Below are 26,286 nucleotides of genomic sequence, written 5' to 3' on the forward strand. Positions count from 1 at the left end.
TGATGAGTGTGGGAAATCAGTTTCATACAATATCGTTTCAAGTGAGAGAACAAGCAGGTTCCACCGAATTGAACTCTGATCTCCGAATTCAGTCATGACCATTACAGCATGGAAGCCCCATGACTAGTCTCGGAGGTGTATTTGGTCTTCTGCATGAGGGAAAAACGTCTGTAAAGGTAAAGGTAAACACTCTTCTTTCAATTGAGAGATGAACATTTTACGGTGCAATTGAGACTTGAATGCAGATTCAGAGTCCAGAGTGCTCACCATCCCTCGATGGAACCCCAAGTGCCTGGTTTCTGAGGGGTATTTGGTCTTATCGATTCGGGAATACCTCCCTATGAATAAGATAACTCCATGCAATCAACATTGTTATGAGAGAGAGGACAAACAGGTTCCACCGAGACTTGAACTCAGATCACTGGATTCAAAGTCCAAAGTGCTGACCATTACACCATGGAACCCTTATGAGTGGTGGGGGAGGGGCATTTGGTCTTGTCCATGAGGGAAGAACGTCTTAAAATTAAGCCAGAGGCAAACAATACCATGTTCCACTGAGACTTGAATTTAGATCACTGGATTGAAAATCCAGAGTGCTGATAATTACAACAGGAACCCTCATGGATGGTTTGGGAGGGGGATTTTGTCTTTTGCGTGAGTGAAGAAAATCTGTTCGAGTCAATTTGGCAAAGTACAATCGTGTTTCAATTCAGAGACACTTTCCAATTCCACTGAGACTTGGACCTGGATCAGTGGATTCAGAGTATAGTGTCCTCACCATTTTACCACCACCTGATCACGTGATAATTTTACTTCCGGACCCAAACAGACCACGTGTTTCCTGTGTTCAATCACGGACCCGCCTGTGTTTGCATATTCTCCCTGTACCTGTGTGGGTTTTCTCTGGGCACTCTGGTTTCCTCCCACATCCCAAAAACATGCAACATTAATTGGACATTCTAAATTGCCCCGCAGTGTGATTGTGTGTGCGACTGTTTGTATCGATGTGCCCTGCAATTGGCTGGCAACCAGTTCCGCGAGTACCCCGCCACCTGCCCGTTGACACCTGCGATAGACTCCAGCACTCCCTGAGGATAAGTGGCAAAGAAAATGGATGGATTAACTTGTCTTCTACTTGTTTGAGATCCAGAGGTTGTGACCATTTCTTCAATTCAAGATTTAGTTCCAACTGGAAAAGAATACCTCCTTTCAATGTTCCGTCAACTTGTAATCACTCTTTAAGTACTCAAAAAGGTGCTACTAGGTAGGTAATAGTTTACATGCACATGCAAACAAATTAAATGAGAAAGAGAAGAATGAGGAGCAGAAACACCTCAACTATCTTGTGACCAAAATCATGCCTTGTCCCCAACGTAGTGTTCAAGCCAATGACAAAATATCAGCACAGAATCTGGATTGACAAAAATATGGCAGTGGTGGGATTTGAACCCACGCCTCCTAAGAGACTGGAGCCTTAATCCAGCGCCTTGGACCGCTCGGCCACACTACCTGTACCTAGGGTCGGTGGAGGCTCACCAGCATTCCACATCATATTAAACCTCACCATGGAAATGAAAGGATACTTATGAAATCACAAGGATACACTTGAAATCAGTTACGTGAGACTGTCGCGCTCCACCCTGTGAAGAAAGAAAAGGACAAGATAGTTCAGGACAAGGAGAGGGGAAGAAGCATGCAAGACAAGGATCATGAACCCGGCATTAAAACTGGAATGTGGTGGGACTGCCTCTGTGAACTGTAGAAGTCTATAGAACAAGAATATAAGTGGGGAGATACAAAGCTATCCATGTTTACATGAGTTGTTACAATAAGTGAGTAGCCCCACACCCAGGAAAAGAATTCCAAGAGTGTGTGCCTACGGACACAAGGAAGTAAATTCACACCAAAGACTGACGAGAATATTTAAAAACTGCTGTGTCTGCAGCGTGGAGGTGAAGGACCTCACACAATATATTGAAGATGGAAACCAGGAACAGGGGTAAACCCAAGAGCAACCCTGTGGACAGAACACATCACATGATGAGGGAGCCAGGTTGGTGAGCTTGTTTGGTTCCACATACTTGTGTGAAAAACCTGTCATGAACATTACCAAGAGTTGTGTGAGAATGAGACAAAGTGACTCTCACCTGCATGACATCTTGCGAATCAAAACCACAGTCATTGAGCCAGACCTTGACTACATTGTGCAGGCAAGATCTCAGTTTCACCCACATTAGTCCAGCCAAGGTGTTTAGTCCTCTGTGGTGAATAAATTCTACTTTACTTTCAAGCATACACTCGTGGCATACTCTGAAAATCTTTTCAGATTGGAAAAAATCGTCATCAATTATCACTCGAGGCGCGTGTTGTTACCAATCAGATTCTCTATTTGAATTAGCGTATTTTCCCGACTACACGTTGCTTCGGAGTATCAGTCCCACCAGCCATAAAATGCACAATGAAGAAGAAAAAAATGTTATATTCAAGTTGCACTGTACTATAATTTAAGGGAGACATTTATTTGAGAAAATAAGAGACATTTTATCAAGAAAGGAATTGAAAAGTAATGACAAAATGGAGAACAGGCTAAATAGGTGTATATTGTTACATGAATAGGTGGAATATAGCTATGGCAAAAACAGCAACACATAACTCGTTTACCAACTCTCAATCTCACCCAAAAATCATCAACAACTCTGTTGAACTCTTCATCGTCTGTGGCACACAAGCCTCGATCGTTCTCGAGCAGTCGTCACTGGGAACAAACTCCAAGTGACATTCAGATGGAAGTCATCGAGCTGCAGTCTGACACCGTTCTTGCAGAGCGCTTCGGCTCATTTTCACTGCCGGATTTTTACTCTTCCCTCAAAGAGGAGAACTTTCCAGACCTGAGAAGATTCTAGTCCTCTTTGGATCTACTGAAATATTTGAAGAGTGATGAACTTCAATCGATCCAAACACAGATCCTCTCACACGGACGACCTCCGCTCATCTGTCCTTCGCAGAGCCACCTCAGACATTTTCAATGTCAGATTTCAACACCCAAAAGAGACTCGATTATTCTTATTGAAGAGATAAAATGAAGTGAAAACAAGTTACAAGTGCCAGTGTTTATGGGGATTAACAAGTTAAAAATTGATTGTACTGATAACTGTTTTTATTACTTCTACAGGAGTATTTTTCAATTTGACATGTACACCACAATCTCACGTACACTATCAATATATGTATTTCCGGAATATTTGTATTCCAATTTCCAGTACCAGCTATTCAAAATAAAGAATTTAATGCATTTTACAATGGAACAAAGTTGCAAATAAAGTTTGTTTTCAATAGGAAACCTGTCCCGATTGATCTTTCTGCAGATTCCCATCGAAAGAAAAGAATAGAAACAGGTGGCTGCAGCTCATAAGGTACAGTAAAGCTGAAAACTCTTCTCTATATTAGCAGGGATGGTGTGCATGTGGGCATACTGGGAGAGGTTCCAGGGCGCCATGGGGTTCCTCTGGATCAAGGAGATACAGCGGCCGCACAAGTACTCCTCTGTGGCGTTGTTGGGGAAGTAGTGCGCCAATTTTGGGAGTGCTTCAGAAATATTTTTATGTTTTCGATATATTTAGGCCTCCTGTCAAGAGTATGTGGCAAGGGGAAGGACCCAAACACAGGGACATGATTTTCGAGGGTAGTTTGATTCTTTCAGAAGTCGTCCACAGGGGAGCAGTCCAAAAAGGCAGCAGCACAAAACGTGGTAACAAGGCATAGTCAAAAAATTCTGAAATGAGGTCCAATAACGAGAACGCCATTTAAACATGGAACATGAACAAAACAAGACGAGACTAAAGTGGAGGGAGATACACGAACCGAACACTTGCGTAAATTCACACACTGATGTGTTGCACTCCTCTGCAGAAGAAACAAAGTAATAAAAATTGAATTGACGACGCGATGTCTCTCTCTTCCGGACAAAAAGTGTGCTGAGGAGACGACATCCAGAAAAATTACAAAATGATGTGCTGATACAAAGTAAAAATGACCCAAGACTGCTCCATTAATCTCCATCCAAAGGACACGCATATGTTGCCGTTTTTCTGTATTTTTGTCTATTTTTATCTCACTGGTGTGTGTAGTCTGCCTTAAGGCTTTTGGGTGTAGGTAACGTAGACGTGTCATAAGTGTAAGTAATTGTTTTTATTTTGCATTACCCCATTAAAAAACTATTGTTTCGAACAATGATCATTCTGTGCATGTACTGTATAGCAGCTCGGTCAGAATGAGGTAATAGTAGCCTTCTTCTTTTTCTCTCCAGAAATGTTACGTTTCATTATTACGATCATACCTGCCTCATTGAAACTATGATCTTGCTTCGTCAACCATTTAAACCAATCGTGTTTGTCGGGGATGTGGTCATGCCACTCACCTGCACCTCGTTTGTTAATTATGTCTTGTCCTCTTTTTTAGCTTCGTGTGTCACGTATTTGGTGGCCAGTCCGTGTGTGTGTGTCAGTTTTTAGAAGCTTCTTAGATAGATAGATAGATAGATAGATAGATAAGATAGATAGATAGATAGATAGATAGATAGATAGATAGATAGATAGATAGATAGATAGATAGATAGATAGATAGATAGAGAGTAAATATTTTCTTAAAATATGATTCTGTTTCCACTTGACAAAATGCTTACAGCACCTGGTATTCCCAGGCGGTCTGCCATCCAAGTACTAACCAGGCCCTGACCCGACCCTGCTGAGCTTCCGAGATCGGACGAGATTGGAAGTTCTCAGGGTAGTAGGACCGTAAGCGGAAGCTACAGATAAAAAAAGGGGGGTACAGCACCTGGTACCGGTCAATTTAGGGAGTGGTTCAGTATTTTGGGGAAATTTCAGTAGATTTCAGTGTTTGGCTTCTACATAGGCAGTGTCAGGATGGCCGAGCGGTCTAAGGCGCCAGACTCAAGGACTAAACTCCTTCCGGTTGATGGGTATTCTGGTCTCCGAATGGAGGCGTGGGTTCAAATCCCACTTCTGACACAGTTCTTCGGTCCCCATAGCTCAGTGGTGAGAGCATTGGTTTGGTTAACCAGTGTTGGGAAGTTTTTCCTCACTGGGGCCTCCTCTCCCCAAGAGGGGTTGTGGCAGAAATCCGGCATAAAAACTGTGCCAAACGGTGGATCAGAATGGAAAATCGTCAGCCTCACAGTTCGGAGGTCCTGTGTTCAATCCCAAATCCACCTATGTGGAGTTTGCATGTTCTCTCCGTACCTGCGTGGGTTTCCTCTGGGCACTCTGGTTTTCTCCCACTCTCTAAATTCCCCCAAGGTGTGATTGTGAGTGCGGCTTTTTGTCTCTGTGTTGCCTGTGATTGGCTGGCAACCAGTTCAGGGTGTACCCCGCCTCCTGACCGATGACAGCTGGAATAGGCTCTCGCACTCCCACGACCCTTGTGAGGATAAGCGGCTACAAAAATGGATGAATATTCATTGTCAGGTTTGTGGGGACTCTTGACATCCATGATTGACATGTTATGAATTTAAAAGACTCCAGACACAAGCATTCCATAAAACACGATGGAGGAATGCTGCCAAGCTTCCGTGCTTCATTTGGCAACCACTATATCGTTATCACCAACATGGATGCACCTAAAAGTTGCTCCCCAAATTGTAACATGAATGTAAACACAACTTTTATGATGAAAGAGCGACTCCAGTGTGACTGCATTTGGGTCCTCCCCCATGTTGCTTGCTCGTGACAAATAACTGTGAAAGGTATACAACCATGTAGAATCTTTTTTTTCTCAATCCAAAAACAGACGATGAACTGAAAAGTTTAATGAATCCGAATACACAACGATGCTGACTGTCATGAGCATGCGGTAAGGAACGGGACCCAAATGCAGGGACATGATTTTCGAGGGTAGTTTAATTCTGTCAGCGGTCATACACGGGTCAGCGGTCCAAAAATGGAGAAGCACAAAAAACACGAGGCAAAAAGGCAAAGTCCAAAAATCCAGAAATGAGGTTCGATATCCATGAGGTAAAACTTGAAACAAGAACAAGACTTGACGGAAGTGGCACAGGAAAGTTGAAGCAGGGAAAAGATTCACTCACAAAACTCAAAGCACAACAAACAACTGTCAACACGACACACAAGACTTCAATGCATTTCCTAATCAGTGTCAATGAGGTGCAGGTGAGGAGCTCCTGACCACGCCCCTGACGGCCGACATGGAAAGTCAAAGTTACGTATGACCTACAGCATGTTCATTGCAGCATTAAAAAAGTGATGAAAATATGCCCTGAAATAAAAATGTAATCAATAAATAAATACATACATCAAAAAATGAAGGAATAAAGAGTCCCGTAAAGATTTGTCTTCTTTGCACTTGAGCTTGTGTCCTCATGATGAGTACGACAGGGTGGGTTGGTATCAACGAGAGATTTGGGCCAAAAGGTCCAAGGTGACCCTTTTGTGGGTCAAATTCCTCCATTGGAGAACAACGGCTCATCACCACATGACAAATTCAAACAATGGCTCCTCACCTGTGCCTCATTGATGCAAATTAGGCCAGTCAGATAAATACAATATATTTCATTGTCAGTTGACAGTTTGCTGTGCTTGACGCTGCATCACTGTGACAAATATTAATAAAAAAAGATTGTTTCCAGGATAGTGACAAGATAACACATATTGAATAAAATCAGTTATTGTTGTTATTGAGTCGCGCGCAATAACAACTCCTCACCTGGGCCTCATTGGCGCTAATCAGGCCAGGTATGGAAGCCTTGTGTGGTGCATTGTCAAGTCTTGTTCATGTTTCAAGTTGTGCCTCGAAGTTATCGGACCTTGTTTCTGGATTTTTGGACTTTGCCTTTGTGCTACGCATTTTTTGTGCTTCTGCCTTTTCAGATTGCTCACCTGTGTATGACCTTTGCCAAAATTAAATTGTCCTCAAAAATCATGACCCTGCCTCAGAGCCCTGCATTTGCATTTCCTATCCCATGTCACTTACTCGTGACAATGCCGGGTTTCGCCATGCCTTGATTCATTCATTTCCATCCATTTTCTTAGCTGCTTATCCTCACTAGGGTCGAGGGAGTGCTGGTGCCAAGCCCAGCTGTCATAGGGCAGGAGGCGGGGTCCACCTGGAACTGGTTGACAGCCAATCGCAAGGCACATGGAGACGGACAACAGTCGAACTCACAATCACACCTAGGCGCAATTGGGAGTCTCCAGTGAATGCAAGCGCGATTCCAGCTTATTTCTTTCTCCACACGAGTTCTGGGGAAAAAGGCAGCAACCACTTCATGCTGTGCTGCAAAGCGGAGTCTGATGGACCCCAATGATGTAGAATAAAAACCAGACAACGCACTCTGCATCCGTACGATGAATACTGTATCAGAACTGGGACTCGAACCCACGCCTCCATTTGGAGACCAGAATACCCGTTAACCGTAAGGAGTTCAGTCCTTGAGTCTGGCGCCTTCGACCACTCGGCCATCCTGACACTGACGTGCTGAGAAACCAACAAACACTCAAATCTACTTAAATATCCCAAAATGTTTGAAAATACTTCTGAAGCACTCCCAAAATTGACTGGAGTCATGTACTCAACGAATAAGATACATTTGGTGCTGTAAACCTGGACGTTGTTGGCCCAGTTTAGCCAGGAAGACAACCGAGCCCAGTGGGAGCGGATGAATTTATGCGAGAACTCCGCAACCTGGGATCAACGCCCTTCCCCTGAAAAAAAACAAAACAAAACAGGTGAAATATAAAAACTTCATTCATTCAGGAAGTGGGTCACTAATATCATGCTGCGATCATCATCATCATCAATTTCAGACAGACAAACAAATCAGTATTTCCACCATTTGCAATGACACTCAAACTTGAGCTCAGGTGCATCTGATTTCCACTGATCCTGCTCCAACTTGAATGGAGTCCACCTGTGGTCACTTCGCTTGATTGCACATCATTTGGAATGGCACACAGCTGTCTCGATAAGATGCGGCTCAGGATAAGCGGCTTGGAAAATGGATGGATGGATTTTCAGCAAGTAGTTGCGCTTTACTGAGAAACCACCCTGATTACTCTGTCGAGGAAATGAATTCATGACTTCACTTCTTTCTTCAAGTGGTAGAATGAATTCCCCTCATTCACTCTTGACATTATTTGCCTTTGGTGGACTGCTGTTGTTTGTCGTGTTCAGTGTGGAAGCAGAATAGAAACAGGTCGACCAAAGTCAATTCAGTGCATTGCCACACATCAAGGGAGAGCGCTGGAATCCACTCATCTCGAAATGCCTCCAGTTTTTGTCAAAAGCACTCATCCCAACAGACTGACAGACAATCTCTTGGAAAGTGTCAGGAGTGTGGCCAGGCCACTGCGCTATGCAGCAGCGCTTCATTGACGCTAATTAGCATTTGAGCCTTGTGATTTGCATTGTCAGTTGTTCTTGAGACTGCGTCATTGTGAGTATGCAAACATCTGGTTTGTGTATTTACCTTGTACGAGCGTTTCTTTCCCACTTTAGTCGAGTATTGTTTTGTTCATTTTCCAAGTTTTGCCTCGTAATTATGCGACTTTGTATCAAGATCTTTGGACTTTCTTTTTGCGCTTCTCCCTTTTCGGACTGCCTCGCTGCGTATGACAGCCAAAATGGATGGATCCGTGAGAATGATTGACAGCTCCCGTTTGACCAATCAGGGAGCGCCATTTTCTGAACTCCACCCATGCTGCCTTCCAGCCGGGATCCTTCACCCACAAACAATGAGAACTCATGTTTACTTTTAGCCTCTGAATTGCGAGTGTATAATCCTGCTTGTATCCGATTCGGAAATACGGTGCTTCGATGTGGTGGGGAAAGTGTGATGGCGACGAGCGCCATCCAGAGAGATTACTGGGAGGATGTCCGGTGCGCTTTCCCACCCCAAAGCGTAATTTCAATCATAGAAAACAGTCGATTAAGGCTTGTGGCCGACCTCACGACCAGCTGAACATATCGAAGATGAATTAGCACAAAGCCAAGGTAACTTATTCAATAAGTCGGTGTAACGGCAATAAAGTACAGTGATGATGAACATCTCCTGTTCCTCCTCCCCCTACAAATTGACAAAGACCATCCCATTAGTTTCACTATTATTCATTTCATTTTCCTCCTTTCTGTTGGTCGAGCGACAACGACTTCATTCATCCGCACTGGTTTGATTTTGGACCCACTGGTTTTATTCCACTGCTGTGCAGTCTCTTGCTTTTCTCATCCCTCCAACGTTAGACTGGAAAGTGTCGTGATCAGTGTTTGAAAATGTGCCGAAAGGAGGACGGCGGCTTGCGAGGAGGAACTTTGTGGAGCAAAAGAGGAGGAGGAGCCACAGCGCCAACTGGTGGACGCTGTGTTCGATCTGCAGCCTCAAACTGTGCAACGCAGAGCGGGTTGGTGAACTCGTTGCGTGGCTTCAAACTTAAATTATCCATTCCGGAAGCCATTTTGTGAAGTTTTCATAAAAAGAAGTGCATTTTACATGTAAATAGCCTAATCCATTCCATTTTTCAGCCTGAAATTTACAGCAGTGTTGCCATGGAGAGTATTTGCACACAGCTCGTGTACACCAGCGTCCTTGCTTATCTTATTTTGTGTTTAAAAAAAAAAAATGTGTTTGAGAAGATCTGCATTTTCTGCGATTGGCTGCCAACTAGTTCAGGGTGTCCTCTGCCTCCTGCCCACTGAGATAGGTGGGATAGGTTCCAGCCCTCCTCCGACCCGTGTGAGGATAAGCGGGTAAGAAAATGAATGGAGAGATGATGAATGGCTGGCAACCAGTTCAGGGTGTACCCTGCCTCCCTACAGCTGGGATAGGCTCCAGCACTTCTGCGACCCTTGTGAGGATAAGCAGGAAAGATAATGGATGGATGGAAATTATGCCATGGCTTTCTCCACATAAACCTTTATAGTACGTCCATGTAGATCCTCTTAAGACTTTCATAGTGTCGCCAGAAAGATTTCACACCCCTTCACATTTTTAACATTTTGCTGCTAGATATCATCAAAAGCTGTTTTGAAGATAGTTTTCTTGAAACTTCATATATCTCATCATGTTTTTTATTCATTTTTCAATTTATAAACAATCTTCAAATCTCATAAATCATTTTCTCATATCACATCTTCAGACATTTGTGTCAATTTATAAATCATGTAACTATTCAAACATAATGCGTAAATCTGTATTTCCACCATTTGCAATGCCGCTCAAAGTTGAGCTCAGGTGCATCAGATTTCCACTGATTGTCCTTGAGGTCCTTCTCCAACTTGAATGGAGGCCACCTGTGGTCACTTCACTTGATTCAACATCATTTGAAATGGCACACAGCTGTCCAGATAAGATGTGGCTTAGGATAAGCGGCTGAGAAAATGGATGGATGGATGGATCTTCAGACAGTCTGGAAGCAGGTTAGGTTGTCTTATTTGGTGTGTGAGTATGCAAGCATCTTATTCATATATTTCCATCGTTACATCGTTTCTGTCCCACTTCATTCAAGTCCTGTTTTGTTCATGTTCGAAATTTTGCCTCGTAATTTTCAGATCTCGTGTCAGGATTTTTGGACTGCTTCCCTGTGTAGGACCTCAGGCAGAATTAAACTCCCCTCAAAAATCACGTCCATGGATTTGGGTCCTCCCCCTCGCCACCCGCTCATGACAGTCGTACTTGGATTAGTTCAATAAAATAAATTACAATTTTTGAAAAAAATTCAACCCCAACATGTACATAATAACAGACGAGAAAAACAAAACGATATTTGACATATACCTTTTACAGATTTGAGTGTTTGTTGACTTTTAAGAAGTATTTCTGGTACATACGGGAACATTTCAGTACACTTTAGTGGCTATTTCACACCACAAAAGGGTATCTGTACCTCTCCGCCATGACTATAAATATTATCATTTGAGTATAAAATTGTTATAAGTACAGCTCTGCATAACATTGTATCCTTATCTCATTGTCTTCATCTCTCTCTGCCTTTCTTTTCATCCCTGTTAAAAAAAAAAAAAGTTTATGCTGTCTCTTCTGGGTTCATTTACTGTACTTCGGATCGCCTGTGCGCAGTTAAGAGGGAACATTGGCTGACGTTTTTTTTTTTTGGGCACACCATCCGCGATTGACCAAAAATGCCTCGCATTCGATCGACACATTGAACACCCGTGCTCTTGCCTTCTTTCATATATATTCATTTTCAGGTTTGTGGTGACTCCGACATTCATGATGATTATTGTTATGAATTAAAAAGACTCCAGACACAAGTATTCCATAAATAGAAGGAGGAAGGCAAGCACATTTCAGTGCTTCATTTGGCTAGGGAAAGAGCAACTCTGGAGGGATTTGAACCCACAACATTTGGATTACTTCTCTATTAAACTAGAAGTCCAATGTGCTGTCCATTGCGCCACACCCCAGTCACCAAAGATGGTGACCGGTCTGTGGCTCGAAGGGAAATGGATCAGTCGTGTTGGTGTTGTGGACTTTGGGAGGCATCCTTCGCCAGAGCTGCCCCTCAAGTTGTCCAACTGCCTTGTGTCAACCGTCGAGACCTTCAAGTTCCTGGGAATGGAACCACGAGAATGATTGACAGCTCCCTTTTGACCAATCAGTGAGCGTCATTTTCTGAACTCCGCCCATGCTGCCCTTTGGACTACTACTCGATTAATCCAGAAGTCCAACACGCTGTCCATTGCGCCACAGAGCGATCTGGTTACAGGCAATTTGTATGTTTTTTTTATGGGAGGTTCTTAACATTGGACTCACAAATTCTGTTTTCTTAAAGGTTTCCTCAAGCCTTCATGTATGAACGACAGCGTTGTTCTCCTCAATATCTGTCTGATTGTTTGGATGACACTGATGAATCTGTCTGCACCTTGAGTGAGAAAGAGAGAGAGAGAGAGATTTGTACTTGTCCATCCATCCATTTTCCAAATTGTCCTGCCAAGGGTTACTGGAGTGCTTGAGTCTTTCCCGGCAAACTTTGGGCAAAAGGCGGAAATTGTTGATCTTCTTGATCGACAGTTTAATGCCGACCAAGCCTCCTCCATTGTTTCGTTGGAGTGCTGGTGCTGAGTCCTGCAGGTTCTCCTTTCACCCTCGCCAGTCAACAGATTTAGACAGACAGCTTCCGTGACAGGTTGTCGAGACAACGTGTGATTGTGTCGTGGTTAGTACTCTGCGTTGTGGCTGCAGCAACCCCAGTTCAATTCTGGGTCATGGCAGGAACGCATCCCCGCAGTTGCTCTTCTTTCATACTGTTGCCTTTGAAGATTGCGTGTGAGTAACAATAATACACATGCGCTTGCAGACAGCTACTGTAACCTCCTGGGCTAGTGGCGTAATGGATAGCGTGTCTGACTTCGGTTCAGAAGATTCTCGGTTCAACTCCTAGCTAGCTAGATGACAGATGCTTTTTAAACCATTTTCATTACGGTTTGTTAGACACGTTCATTTGGATTTGAAATGAAGGCCATCACATTTCTACAGTTATTAATCATCCACAACTCTACAGTTTGTCTAAAAAAAAAAAAGGTTCTCAAATTCCAAGTTTATAGATAGATAATAGCTAAATTGTGGTGGACTGCGGAGGACCTGCCTTGGACTTCCCCTGAAGCCGACTCCATTTTCACTAATGAGTTGTTTGGATAAAGCAAAAGTCCAAATTTGTGCTGATCATTGTACACCACATTTATGGATGAAATAATATTTTACAGCGAGCCAAGGTTCTAATTTCTGAGTTGGATTTAGCCTTCGATTGGATAGGAAATAAATGTAGATCTCAAACATGAAAAATCTATTGTTCTGGCATCAAGTCAAAAATTGTCATCTTTACTTAAAATTATGATGAAGTTCTCAGGTGAATGTAATGTAAAGAAGCAGGAGATAAGATAAATTTGTTTGGTGTAAAAAGAGGTCAGTTGAACTGGGAAGAGTATATTTAATAACACAGAAAAATTAAGAAAATGGTTACTGACATTTCATGGTGGGAAGATAGCTAAGTTTACTGAATAAATTCTTGGCCGGCGCCATGGTGAATCAGCTGGTAAAGGCGTTGGCCTTACAGTTTTGAGGACCCGGGTTTGATCATGGCCCTGCCTGTGTGGAGTTTGCATCTTCTCCCTGTGCCTGTGTGGGTTTTCTCCAGGCACTCTGTTTTCCACCCACATCCCAAAAATGTGCAACATTAATTGCACACTAAATTGCTCCTTGGTGTGACATGATTGCAAATGGCTGTTTCTATGTGCCCTGCGATTGGCTGGAAACCAGTTCAGGCTGTACCCTCCTTCCTGCCCGTTGACAGCTGGGTTAGGCTCCAGCACTACTCATGACTCTCGTGAGGATAAGCGGCAAAGAAAATGGATGGATGGATATTTTGGGCCACGTTTTTAACATTAGATCACCTGCTCCTCTGTGTCAAAAATCTGCTCAGTAAATTACAAACATCCCAGAGTTTCACCGAGACACTGCTGTGTGAACGCGCTCCCCACGGAGCTATAACAAAATCCACCATCCGTTCATCGGGTGGATTGCATCGCAGAGATGGTGAAGAAAACAAAAGGCGGTGGGATATGCTTCCGTCGCGATGAGAAACGGTGCATGGATACAACAGCTCAGCACACATGACAGTCTTCATTTGGAGTCACTGTTCCTGAAATGGAAGCCATGATACTCGCGATGTGAGTTTGCCTCGTTCAGACTCCTCAGTGTCTACATTCTGCCCCAAGCTAGCATAAAGGCAGCACTGCTAACGTTCACCAGACAAGTAAACGAGATTGAGAAAAAATACCCAGACTAACCTCTGATTATTCTAGGAGATTTTAACCAAGCTAAACTCAAGCATGAATCCCGAAATACAAGCAAGGCATCGAATGTCCGACAAGAGAAAATAACACTTTGGATCACTGCTATACCACAATAAAAAAACGCATATTATACCATTCCCTGTGCTGCCCCGGGTTGCTTTGATCATTACTTAATCAATAACCCCAACCTGACAGAGAGGCCAGAATTTAAGCGTGCTCATCCTTTGGTAAAAATCTGTGAAAAAGTGTAGCAACGAGGTAAAATTAGAAATTCAAAGCTGTTTCGACTGCACAGACTGAAGTTCAGACTCAGATCAGGGGTTGGCAAACTGCAGCTCCTGAAGCATTTTCACACATGTATGAAAATGGAAAAAGATGGGGAGAAAAAAAATGTTCTGATTTCTGAAGGAGAACAAACATGACACAAACATTCTTAACGTTTTCTAATGGTGTAAAAATGTGTGGAATAAATATTCGATCCCAACATTTCTGTCAACGAAGATTTGTGTCATAGTCTGCTGATTTGAGCTCGGCGTGGCAGGTGCCTCTCACTTAAAAAGCGGCGCGTGTGTGATGGATTGCAAATGGGATAACGCAGAAGTTTGCCTACATGTCTGCTTCGCAATGACAAGTTGTCCAGTTGTAAAAAGAATGACGTGGAAAGATATTTCTAGGGAAGACGTGCTACATCTTCAGCAGAGTTGGGAGTGAAAAAGTCGCTCACCATAAAGCCCAACTTGCTCAAAGGCAAAAATGGAGAAAATTGAAAGCCTCCCATCACCCCAGAAAACTTGTTTGAAACATGGAATGCTCATTCTGACAATTATAGGAACTTGAAGAAATATGTGTTTGGAGTATTGGCCCTCTTGGATCAACATACATGTGCAAGCAGATATTCTCAAATGAACTCCATCCATCCATCCATCGATCCATTTTCTTCACCGCTTATCCTCACGAGGTTCGCGGGGAGTGCTGGAGCCTATCCCAGCTGTCAACAGGCAGGAGGCAGGGTACACCCAGAACTGGTTGCCAGCCAATCGCAGGGCACGTGGAGACAAATAACAGTTGTGCTCACAATCCCACCTGCGGGCAATTTAGTGTCCAGTTAATGTTGCATGATTTTGGAATGTGGGAGGAAACCAGAGTGCCGGGAGAAAACTCACACAGGCACGGTGAGAACATGCAAACTCCACTCAGGTGGGTTCGGGTTTGAACCCGGGATCTCAGTACTGTGAGGCCAACACTTGCCAGCTGGCGCCCAGTTTAAAGAACAGGATTGTGTTATTTTTAGATATATTTCTGTGATGTACTTGTGAAAGACTGAGGCATCGTGTGTTTGTGTGTTTTGTTTCCTCAGAATTATAAAAAAAAAAAAAAAACTTGAAATGACTTATGATTCATAGTGATGTTGGGCTTGTTCTATTTGGGACTGTATTACAACAAATAAAACAATCATAATTTTTAAAAGTTATAAAGCAGACAGTTCACAGTTCTGAGGACCCAAGTTCAATCACGACCTCCCCTGCGTGGGTTTTACCGAGCACTCTGGTTTCCTCCCACATCCCAAAAACATGCAATATTAATTGGAAACTCTAAATATCCCCCAGGTGAGATTGGGAGTGCGAATGTTGTCTGTCTCCATGCGCCCTGCGATTGGCTGGCAACCAGTTCAGGGTGTACCCTTCCTCCTGCCCATTGACAGGTGGGAGAGGCTACAGCACTCTCATGACCCTCGTGAGGATAAGCGGCTCAGAAAATGGATAGATCGACTGATGGATTCGCCAATGCAGGTAAGTGAGAATATTTGCTGGTCCTCCGAGAGGATGCGATGAGGGAAAGGGTTTCAGTGTGGTTGAGGTTATGTTTGACAACTACAGACAGGTCCCCATTTGGAAAGTGTTGTGATGGGCATTTTTATTTTGCCACAAAGAACTCCAACTAACCAACTCCCCATCAGGGAATCAAACCCTGGTCTTCTGCGTGACTGGCAGAGATACTGTCCACTATACTAATGAGGAAACAGTCAGCTATGGCCCCACCTCGGTCAGTGGTTCTTAACCATGTTGTGCGATCGAACCAGTTTCATATGTGAACCATACATTCACGAAAAATAAAATGTAATTATTTTCAAATTCAAGACACAGGGATATCAGATTTGCCATCTTTAGCGCAACTGATTGCTGAGTGTTTCAGCAACGGTACGTGGCTTGCTCTGCATTGGCATCGGGTCAGCACCTTCGTATGATTCTGTGGGGATTGATTTGTTCATGGGGTACCAATCCAAGAGCAGGCAGAGTTTCCTTTTCATCAAATCTGGCTCTCTTCTGTTCGAATTCCGCAAGGATTGTGTTCTTGTATTCCCCATCTCCATGCAGCTTCATGCCCATGTGAGACTAGAGTTGCTAAACTTGGCGTTTCAAATCATGCACAGCTAGCACGCTGACTCCATCATGTTCTGTCATCCATGTGAATCCCTGTTGTACGTTCGTCTGAAAATGCTCTTTTTTTGCTCGACAATATGGAGTATTATAATAGTATGGATTAATTTATGAAGAACTAAATAACACAACGTGCTACCACGAGATTCACATATTGACAAGTGAGCGCACTAAATTACTCGTGCCACTAATTGGCCAAGCAATATACCGTGATCATATGCAGCCAGTCATGGGCAAGCTGGGCGTGTCATCACGAATAAACAGGGTGAGTTCGGTGTGTCTTGACCTCCACGGTACACATAGACTCACCTCAGCGCTTTCATTGATGGCCGAGCCGACGTGGACCTTGTTCTTGCTGCTCTGTTGTTCTTTCGTGCCAGGGTAGCACCGACTGCCAGAGAAAAAATTCCTTGTGTGTTTTTACACACTTGGCCAATGAAGCTGATTCTTTCCCTCTTGCTTTTGTTCATGTTTCTCCTTCAATACATCTACTTCAGCTGTGCTTCATTCTTAAATTCTCTTCTCGCTCACGTTCGTTCACATTATATGTTTCAGCGACTGTTTAGATAGCTACTGTATATAACTTATATTTGTAAATAGTGTTCAAGATAATGTTCTGCAGTTTTGTGATTCGTTGAACAAACCATGCATGTTCTCAAATACAGTGTTCCTTCGCTATTGCTCTATTTGCATTTTTTTACAGTGTAGCAGGCTTTTTTTTTTTACAGTGTATGAATGCGTATTGTGTTCTGTGGCCAAATTTGCGAAGGGAAACCGCACATCATGTGTTCTATCCCGATTAGCTAAGGGACTGTAGACCATTGTCAATCAGCCGAAGTAACGGAGCGCTGACGGAGGGGTGGCCAGGAAAAAAAAAAAAGTCTCCAGATGCAATGATCACCACAGGAGTTTCATCCGGTCCATATAAGGTGAGATTTTGGTAAAGCAATGCATTGGCTGGGAATCGAACCCAGGTCAACTGCTTGGAAGGCAGCTATGCTAACCACTATACCACCAATGCCCTGAAACCTATTTTTACTCCTGTGAATATAACTTTCAAGTTTTTGTTTCAAGCATTGGTATAAAACATTGTAAATGGTAGAGACACCAATGAGTGTCCCATATGGTCTGCCAGTCAGGAAAACGATCTTACCTGTCAGCACTCTTTCACCACTGTCCTCCCCTTCACCTCAACATGGGTGTTATTTATTAAAATAGCAACGCCATCATTTTCATTTTCATCAGAGCCACTCCAAAGTGACAGGAGTGGCCACATATCCTTCCACTGTTTGTCGAATTTTAAAAAGGGTAAGCCACATTCTTGGATGGAAAAACACGTTTGAAGAAAGAATAAAACACTTTGGGCTCTAATATTTGACTTTATGCGTTTATTGTTGAAACACTAAAAGGGAATGATTTTAAAAGTTAAAACATACAAGGAATCTCTGATTAAAAGCCATGAAAAGGGCGGCTGTTCTTGTATTTCCAAGTGTTAGTCCTGCCATTGTTGAATGGGGACTCTCCAGGTACAATTCCAGATCACGTCCTCATCTCTCACCTTCATAGATTGGCCTTTCACCGTGCAATATCTACTCAGCCAATGGACAGGTTTCCAATTACGCCATCTTGTGTGTCATTGAGGTCAGAGAACACAGGTGATAGGTGAAGCATGAAGTTTTTTTCGATCGTTAATTTATCCGATTGGTCTAAGGACTGTGGTGACGTCATTTGAAACCTATCCATAAACGATGTCAAAATAAAAAAGCACACTGTGGTGCCTCCACATGCTGGCAGAGACAGCGGACATGGCGGAGGCAGCACAATTTAAAATTGATAAAAACAAAGACGACAAAATTCACGTACCTGAGCTGACCTAAAACAAAAAATAAATACAATCAAAAAGCAAATCCGGTACAAAACACCTTGGAACCTCCTAACATAAATTGAAAACACTCAGATAGGCAGGAGGCAACCACAACGTTAGCCAATTCAAGGCTGAAAGTGATGCCAAACTCCAGGAGAGAGGACCTCATTCTCTCGCCTCCAATTCAAATTTGCGGTGGAACATATAAATTAATGATGATAACATATGGACGCACCAAACAACAATTATGAATAGATTCGCTTGAATGTGAACTGTGTTGGTTTTCAATAATTACTTTTGGTCACGTGGTCCACATCAATCCAATCGTCATGTTTTTCTTGAGCCTTGAATTTAATCTTAATCAACAGAAGAAAATATTGACTTTATGGTCATGACATTTATTTCATTTTCATTTTCTGAGCCGCTTGTCCTCACAAGGATCACTGGAGTGTTGGAGCCTATCCCAGCTATGAACAGCCATGAGACAGGGTACACCCTGAACTGGTTGCCAGCCAATCGCAGGGCACATAGAGACGAACAACAGCCACACTCACAATCACACTTTGGGTCAATTTAGAGCAGGGGTGCTCAATGTGTCGATTGCGATTGACCAGTTGATTCCACAAATGTGAAAGGGTGGTTCAGAATTTGGGTGCCATGGTGGTGCATCTGGAAAGCTTTGGTCTCACAGTTCTGAGGACCCAGGTTAAATCCCGGCCCTCCCTGTGTGGAGTTTGCATGTTCTCCCTGTGCCTGCTTGGCTTTTCTCCGGGCACTTCATCTTCCAAAAACATGCATTAATTGGACACTCTAAATTGTCCTGAGGTGTGATTGTGAGTGCGATTGGTTGTCTGTCTCCCTGTGCCCTCTAATTTGCTGGCAACTAGTCCAGGGAGTACCTCGCCTCCTGCCCGTTAACAGCTGAGAAAGGCTCCAGCACTCCCGCAACCCTGGTGAGGATAAGCACCACAGAAAATGGTTGGATGGTTCAGATTTGGGCCCTGTGTGTGACACTGACACAGTCATTTGAATCCTAAGCACACCATGAAAAAGTGGGGTTTAATCAGTGAGTTAAGGTCAGCTGAGACTTTGAATATCTTTGATCTCTGACAGACAATGCTGATTCGATCGAGTTGTTGGATTTTTGGAGATCTGTGCTTAAAACACAAAGAAAATTCATGAAAGAAAATGCCATAAAATCCTACCCAACACACCCCCAATTTGAAGGTTTGGTCGTTCTTTTCAAACTAAACCTGCTGATTTTCACATCTCAAATAATTTGTCCCATACACAAGTATGCATGACTTTTTGAAAGTGTAATTCACAAAATCAGGTCTCGGAGACAACAAGAATCAACAATTCTGGCATCGCAAGTGTACCACTTATCTTCGCATGGCTCAGAGGCTTGCATGGAGCATGGAATGTACAGATGTCCCAGATGGTCTAGTGGTTAGGATTCAGCACTCTCACTGCTGTGGCCCGGGTTTGATTCCCGGTCAGGGAATCTCATTTGGTTCTCGACCAGTTCGGTGTAAATAGTTGATGGGTCACACAGCAGGATGAATGCAGAGCACAATGTCAGTGACCAGTTTAAAACTTTGCCAAAAAAATATATGTTTTCATCCATACCGCATGGTCTCCTGTGTTACCACATCCAAGCCGTCCACTGTAAACCTGAAAATTCAAGTACTGTTGCTCGAACACGGCTTGTGACTAATTGAACATGGTGTATGTAGATGGGAAGAGAAATGCAGTAAAAGGGGTTGTTTGAAAGGAAGAATATTTGAGAAAGTCTTGGAAGTGAAAAGATTATAAAATTAAGTGATAATTTCTGATTTGTGCAATCTAGTTTTGAATCTGTCTCCTCACCAGAAAGAGATTTAAAATGTTGAATGAACAAGAATGAGTTCAGTTGAGGCAACACGGTGGATGACTGATTAGCACATCAAATTAAAAGTGCCACTTTTTCATAATAATTCAATTGATAACCCCTCAACTACAGTAAATATAATCCAAGAGTCTCAGCTTTAAATGCATAAAGACAATCGAATCACGTACAGATGCTCAGCCTTTTCGTTATTTCTCGGGTTTGTCAAGTGCTTTGCCGCAAAGGATTGTGGGCATTTGAGCATGCACTCGGAGCCAGTCAACGCAATTGTGCAGCCTCTCCATGCTAACCATCTTTTAGATGGCAACAACGCATGTAACCTTTCCGTGAATGGGAAGTTCGCGGAGGGATCATGAACAATGAGGTGGGACTTGAATGATTTTGTTAAAATTTACAGTTTGGTGGAGGAACCTTTTTCATGAACTGAATCGAAAGATTCAGTACACACAAAAGAAGTGTCCTGCTCAACAATGTCATACTGAAACAGCCACGTATAATATAATGCATTCAAGCAGTATTTTACATGAGTAGACTCTTGCAAACTTCACAATCAATAAATTTTTAACAAGTACATAGTCATCAAATACAATACATTAAGACATCAAACTTTGGTTTTGACATGAAATCAGGAGACTGCACAGTCAAGATTCTCATATTTTATGAATTCAAATGGATGAGCACAATCAGACTGCAAAGGTTGCGACTCACCCTGGGAGATGCACCTTCATAATCATAGCATTTCTCGTGCCAGATATGCAGCTAATGGACACTCGCGAGAACACAAGTCATTCCCTGATGGACTAGTGGTTACAATTCATTTCTCTCACTGTTGCTGCCTGCGTTTGATTCCAGGTCAGGAAATATTAGTGATTGAATGGGTTTTAACAAGTATGTAAACATGGACAATGTTTGGGATTGACTGATGTTTGACCTTGTCTCACTAAACCAATACAATGCAAATTCTCAGTTACATGCACTCTATTGTTGGCGCGTGCTTCCATTTTAAAACTTTGCATAACAAATATACAAGTTTTTGGCAACACGGTGGATCAGCCTGGTAAAGCATTGGATTCACAGTTCCGAGGTTCCGGGTTCAATCCCAGACCCACCTGTTTGGAGTTTGCGTGTTCTTCCTGTGCCTGCATTGGTTTCTTCCAGGCACTCCTCCCACTTTCCAAAAATTGCAACATTAATCGGACACTCTAAAATTGCCCCTTGGTGTCATTGTGAGTGCAGCTGTTTGTCTTGACGTTCCCTGCAACCAGTTCAGGGTGTACCCTGCCGACTGCCCGATGACAGCTGGGATTACCTCAAGATCTCCCCACGACCCTCGTGAGGATAAGTGGCGAAGAAAATGGATGGAAGAATTTATATTTTCATCTAAATTAATCCATATTCACTGGCTATACCGCCTTAAGCCAGTGCGGGCCTGGCACCGTAAACCTGCAGGGTGCCAGGGGAAATTCAGTTGCTGTGGGTCGAATGCAGATTTCGATGAGTTTACCATGGTGTCAAAGGGAAGAGAAATGGAGGAGGGTAATTTTTAAGGGCAGATATTTGAGAATGTCTTGGAGATTATCAAATGAATTGGTGAGGTTGAAACTTGAATTTGAGTGTCATGTAGTCATATTATAGATAACATTGGATCTGAAAATCTATCTCCCCACATGGGGTTCAATTCCACGACCCTGAGATTAATAGTCTCATGCTTTATCAACTGAGCCAGAGAGACCTGTACGCAGTTTCACACATACACACTTGTGATCTTGTGGTACCTGCACGGTTCAAGCTTGCTCCTTTCATTTGACCGCATCCCAATTGCCATGGAGATGGAGTGTATAAATGTCATGAGTCGCTGTGCCCCACAAGTAGGATGTGACCTAGAGGTGAAAGAGAAATCCTGGAAGGAACTCGATGAAGTTGTTGTGGGCATCTTAGACACAGAGAGAGTTGTGATTGGTTGAGATTGTAATGGACATGTTGGTGAAAGAAGCAGGAGTGATGAAGAAATAAAGGGAAAGTCCAGCATTAGGTTAAGAAACATGATGGACAGATGGTTTTAGACTTGGTGAAAAAAGATGGAAATGGCTGTCATGAACAGTTTCTTCCAGAAGAGGCAATAACATAGGGTGCACGCAGGTGGATTACAGAAGAAGTCATCTGACCTGTAAGGTCGTGGCAGGGAACAGCATCGGATGGTGGTGTGAAAAATGACTTTGGTGGTGCGGAGGGAGAATAATAAGACAAAGGCAGAACAAAGAACCTTGTGGTAGAAGCTGAGACAGGAAGAGTGTTGTGTGGCTTCTCAGAAAGAGGTGAGACAGGCTGTTGGTGGACAGGAGGTGCTCTCAGAAGACTGGACCACAACACCCAAGGTGATCAGAGAGACAGGCAGGAGAGTACTTGGTCTATTTTCTGGCAGGCAAGAAGATAAATAATAGGAATACCAAATCATAAGTGACAAATTTGGTTAAAGTGGTCCCCCCACCAGTTTTGGTTAAATGAGCTCAATGCATGCAGCGATGTGCTTAAAATAAAGTGAGGAAAATTTCTGAAATGAAATTGAAGTCACACCTCAATAAATGCCATCTGTTCAAGTTGTCATGATTTCCGCTTTTCACCCTGGTGGCCTTGGTGGAACTACTATTATGGGAATTTTACTTATTCTTATTACTAAATTCCGTCATTTAGACTTTGCCACCTGCAAAGCTTTCATCACCTGAGTTCCAATATAATGGAAGAGATCTTCACCCAGCGAACGAGCTCCGACTTTTAACATGACAGCAATCTCGCCCCCCTTACAATCCACCTATTTGGCGTGAACATTCATGTGGAAAACTGCCAACTAAGCATGAGGACGATATTTGTTGGAAAAAAAAACAACAACAAAAAAAAGGCATTTCTTACATGATCAAGTGGCCCAGGTTTCTCCATTTACCGCAGGAGCACTGTGTGAGAATAATTCCTGTATTCCACCATTTTGGCTTTCATCATGCAGAATGTTTCCAACATATTGGGCCTGGGAAAAAATAAATCTATTTCAGAAATAATAAGTGGCAGGGACCTCCACAGATTTTCCATTTGGTTTGGAAGTTTGGATTTCTAGTTTTTATTGGGATTCTTCTGGCCCGTCTTATGTAATGTATGTAATAAAAACTGTGAAGAATTTTTGGCAACATGTGTCCCATATGGTCTAGCGGTCAGGATTCCTGGTTTTCACCCAGGTGTCCCGGGGTCAACTCCCGGTATGGGAATGTTGACAGGACTCTGTAGTTTAGTCTTTGATTTACATGCTGAAAGTTCCCAACACAATTGGTTAAACAAAATTAAGAGGAATCAGTGTTTTGTACAGCAAAAGTGCCCCATCTAATATCCCTTTCAGGATAACTGTTTTTCATTTGCTCCCATTTACCCCGATGGGACTGAAACCTCAATACTGTTATGATTGGCTGACGCTTGAAAGAAAATAAAGAATTAAAAAAAATGAGTGTAAGAAACATCGTGTCTCATATGGTCTTGTGATTCTTGTTTCACCCTGGACGGCCAGGTTCAATTTCCAGTATGTGAATCTTCTGAATGCAAAACTCTACCGCAACTGTACATCTCCCATAGTGTGGAAAATAAAAACCAAAGAGATGTCCCACATGGCCAACAAGTCGGAATTTGTGTTTTTCAACCAAAAGGCCTGGATTCAACTTTTTGGGTGAAATGAGTTCAATGTGTGCATCGATGCACCAGTCTTGCCGGACGACATAGAAGTCTGCAGGCACACACGCAAGTCATTGGATTTCCCTGAATAGGCACACGTCCAACATTTACCGTGAAGAAAATAAGCATTTGTACACCCTGCCATTTTGCAAGTTATCCGACTTAGAAATCATGGAGGGGTCTGAAATTTTCATCGTAGGTGCATGTCAACTATGAGAGAGATAATCTCAAAAGAAAAATCTAGAAATCACAATGTATGTTTTTTAACTATTTATTTGTGTGATACAGCTGCAAATAAGTATTTGAACACCTGTCTAGCAGCGAGAATTCTGACCCTCAAAGACCTGTTAGTCCGCCTTTAAAAGTCCATGTATTATCCTGAATCAGATGCACCTGTGTGAGGTTGTTAGCTGCATCAAGACACCTGTCCACCCCACAAAATTGTACAACTCCACACGGCTGGAAAGGGCTATGGAGAAATTGCCAAGCAGCTTGGTGAAAAAAGGTCCACTGCTGGAGCAATCATGAGAAAATGGAAGAAGCTAAACATGACGGGCAGGGTACACCCTGAACTGGTTGCCAGCCAATCAGGGCAGGGCACATGGAGACAGACAACAGTCGCACTCACAATCACACCTCAGAGGAATTTTGAGTCTTCAATGAATGCTTGAATGTTTTTGGAATTTCCATACAGGCAGGGGCCGGGTTTTGAATCCCGCTCCTCAGAACTGTTAGGGCAATGCTCGACAGCTGCACCACCGTTGTTTGAACAGTCGCAATAAAAAATAAACTAAAAATGTGCATTAATATGGTTAGTGACATTGGTTTGGTATTATTTTGAACACTACTCTATATTATTTGCATCCAATGGTTCAAAATAGGATTGTGAGGAGATCGACATTTGCAAAGTGAGAGTGATCATGTTTCATGATGAATATCAACAATAAGTGACGTTCTTCACTTTGGGAGGACTTTTGTTTCTTACAACCAAATATTTCATGCAGTGTTTGGCAGATGTATAATGTGTTCAGTATGTAATTGTATTTTTAATCTTTAAATGGGTCGAACATGAACAATTACTTGTAGGCGTGGTTACCTTGGTGGAACATGCTGAGATTTGCATGCTCGACATGATGACATGCAGACCAAGAAAACCAGTGACCCTGTGCAGACTGAAAAGATTGCCAGTAAGATACTGTAAATGTGTCTATCTTTAGACAAAAGTGATTTTAGGAAGTGGCCCAAAGCCATTGAGAAGACAAGTTTTTATTTCTCACTGTCAAAGAATCATAACTGAGAGTCTGAAAGCAGAGGATGGTTTTGATCCATCAACCTCTGGGTTATGGGCCCAGCATGCACCCGCTGCACCACTCTGCTGTACCTTCAGCTTCTTTGTATGTACTTTTGTACCCGTCTGAAAGGAAATCGGCTCCGCTGTTTCGTGCCTGGATCAGACTCCAAGACACATTTGGTATTTGGTCAAATTTTATGATCATTGGTGTTTATCAAAGTGCTGATCTGTACTGGCACCTTTCTGGGTACTTACAGTGATTTTAAATGGACAGATCATTGAAGAGAGGATTTTTTTTCCCAGTTGGAAGTGAACTGATGGATTGAAAACACAAGTCTTTATTGCACAATATTTCACACGATGAGAAAGACTTTAAAAAGTGGCATTCAGAGAATAAGGTTGAAAGCCTAATGCCACCACGATGATGGGACATTTTGGATTGAAGCCTGATGAACGCAGCCATCCTGCTTGCACCAATCAGCCGATAAGTCAAACGGAACAATGTCGATACAAATGTGACAGCATCCAGTATAGAACTCGTGCATGTGACGTCATCATTTTCACGGCGCCAGATTGCCGGTCAAAAAGAGCAGCTCGACAGTGTGGGGCACATTGAACCGGAGCAGAATATCCACAATGGACGAGACTTGTTGTGCTGTTGGTTTTTACAACAGATGAGACAGATATTCAAAGAGATCATTCTATGGAATACCAGCTGAAATGACGAGAAAAGATTAATGGATGATGGCAAATAAACATGATGGATGCTGCCCAACCAAATACACACAACTGTGTAGCGATCACTTCATTTCAGGGAGGAATTATTCTTCTCAATCTCAAATTCCCAAGAAATACTCATCATGGCAAGTTGGATCATTTGAGAACCACGTGAATAAATAAATAAATAAACAGGGAAGTGTGTTGCGGCCACACGTTAAACTTCGGTGAACCTCTCCCCAACAGATGTTTTTTTTTTTTTTTTAATATACATTGTTCTCAAATGAGTCCAATGCGTATTTAAAAAAAGAAAAAAACCGAAGGTCACAGTGATGTTTGCGTAGGTTAACATGTGGCTGCAACACACTTCTGTTATCTAAAGGGTATCACAGTGGTTTATTATTATTATTATTATTATTAATATTATTTAAATATGTATTGGACTTATTTGAGAATAATAAATAAACAAAAAAACTAAACATCTGTCAAGGAGAGGTTTACCAAAGTTTAACGTGTGACCGCAACACATTTCGTGTAAGGATGT

General features: G+C 42.7%; 7 non-coding genes and 1 pseudogene across 7 annotated transcripts; 3 read left to right on the forward strand and 5 right to left on the reverse strand.

Moving 5' to 3' along the window:
- Positions 1–392: 392 nt before the first annotated feature.
- trnaq-uug (transfer RNA glutamine (anticodon UUG)) lies at positions 393–464 on the reverse strand. The gene has a single exon. It is a non-coding gene; the product is annotated as a tRNA-Gln (tRNA).
- A 964-nt stretch (positions 465–1,428) lies between these two features.
- On the reverse strand, positions 1,429–1,510 carry trnal-aag (transfer RNA leucine (anticodon AAG)). Its single transcript has one exon. It is a non-coding gene; the product is annotated as a tRNA-Leu (tRNA).
- A 3,164-nt stretch (positions 1,511–4,674) lies between these two features.
- On the reverse strand, positions 4,675–4,799 carry LOC133497323 (5S ribosomal RNA; annotated as a pseudogene).
- Positions 4,800–4,916: 117 nt separating this feature from the next.
- On the forward strand, positions 4,917–5,027 carry trnal-caa (transfer RNA leucine (anticodon CAA)). Its single transcript has 2 exons — positions 4,917–4,954; positions 4,982–5,027. It is a non-coding gene; the product is annotated as a tRNA-Leu (tRNA).
- Positions 5,028–7,389: 2,362 nt separating this feature from the next.
- trnal-caa (transfer RNA leucine (anticodon CAA)) lies at positions 7,390–7,500 on the reverse strand. Its single transcript has 2 exons — positions 7,463–7,500; positions 7,390–7,435 (listed from the first exon to the last, which is right to left on the reverse strand). It is a non-coding gene; the product is annotated as a tRNA-Leu (tRNA).
- A 9,723-nt stretch (positions 7,501–17,223) lies between these two features.
- trnag-ucc (transfer RNA glycine (anticodon UCC)) lies at positions 17,224–17,295 on the reverse strand. Its single transcript has one exon. It is a non-coding gene; the product is annotated as a tRNA-Gly (tRNA).
- A 2,275-nt stretch (positions 17,296–19,570) lies between these two features.
- Positions 19,571–19,642, forward strand: trnae-cuc (transfer RNA glutamic acid (anticodon CUC)). The gene has a single exon. It is a non-coding gene; the product is annotated as a tRNA-Glu (tRNA).
- Positions 19,643–23,208: 3,566 nt separating this feature from the next.
- Positions 23,209–23,280, forward strand: trnae-uuc (transfer RNA glutamic acid (anticodon UUC)). The gene has a single exon. It is a non-coding gene; the product is annotated as a tRNA-Glu (tRNA).
- The last annotated feature ends 3,006 nt before the right edge of the window (positions 23,281–26,286 follow it).

The sequence above is a fragment of the Syngnathoides biaculeatus genome, unplaced genomic scaffold, assembly GCF_019802595.1.
Source record: "Syngnathoides biaculeatus isolate LvHL_M unplaced genomic scaffold, ASM1980259v1 ctg93_pilon_pilon, whole genome shotgun sequence".
Classification (NCBI taxonomy): Eukaryota; Metazoa; Chordata; class Actinopteri; order Syngnathiformes; family Syngnathidae; genus Syngnathoides; species Syngnathoides biaculeatus.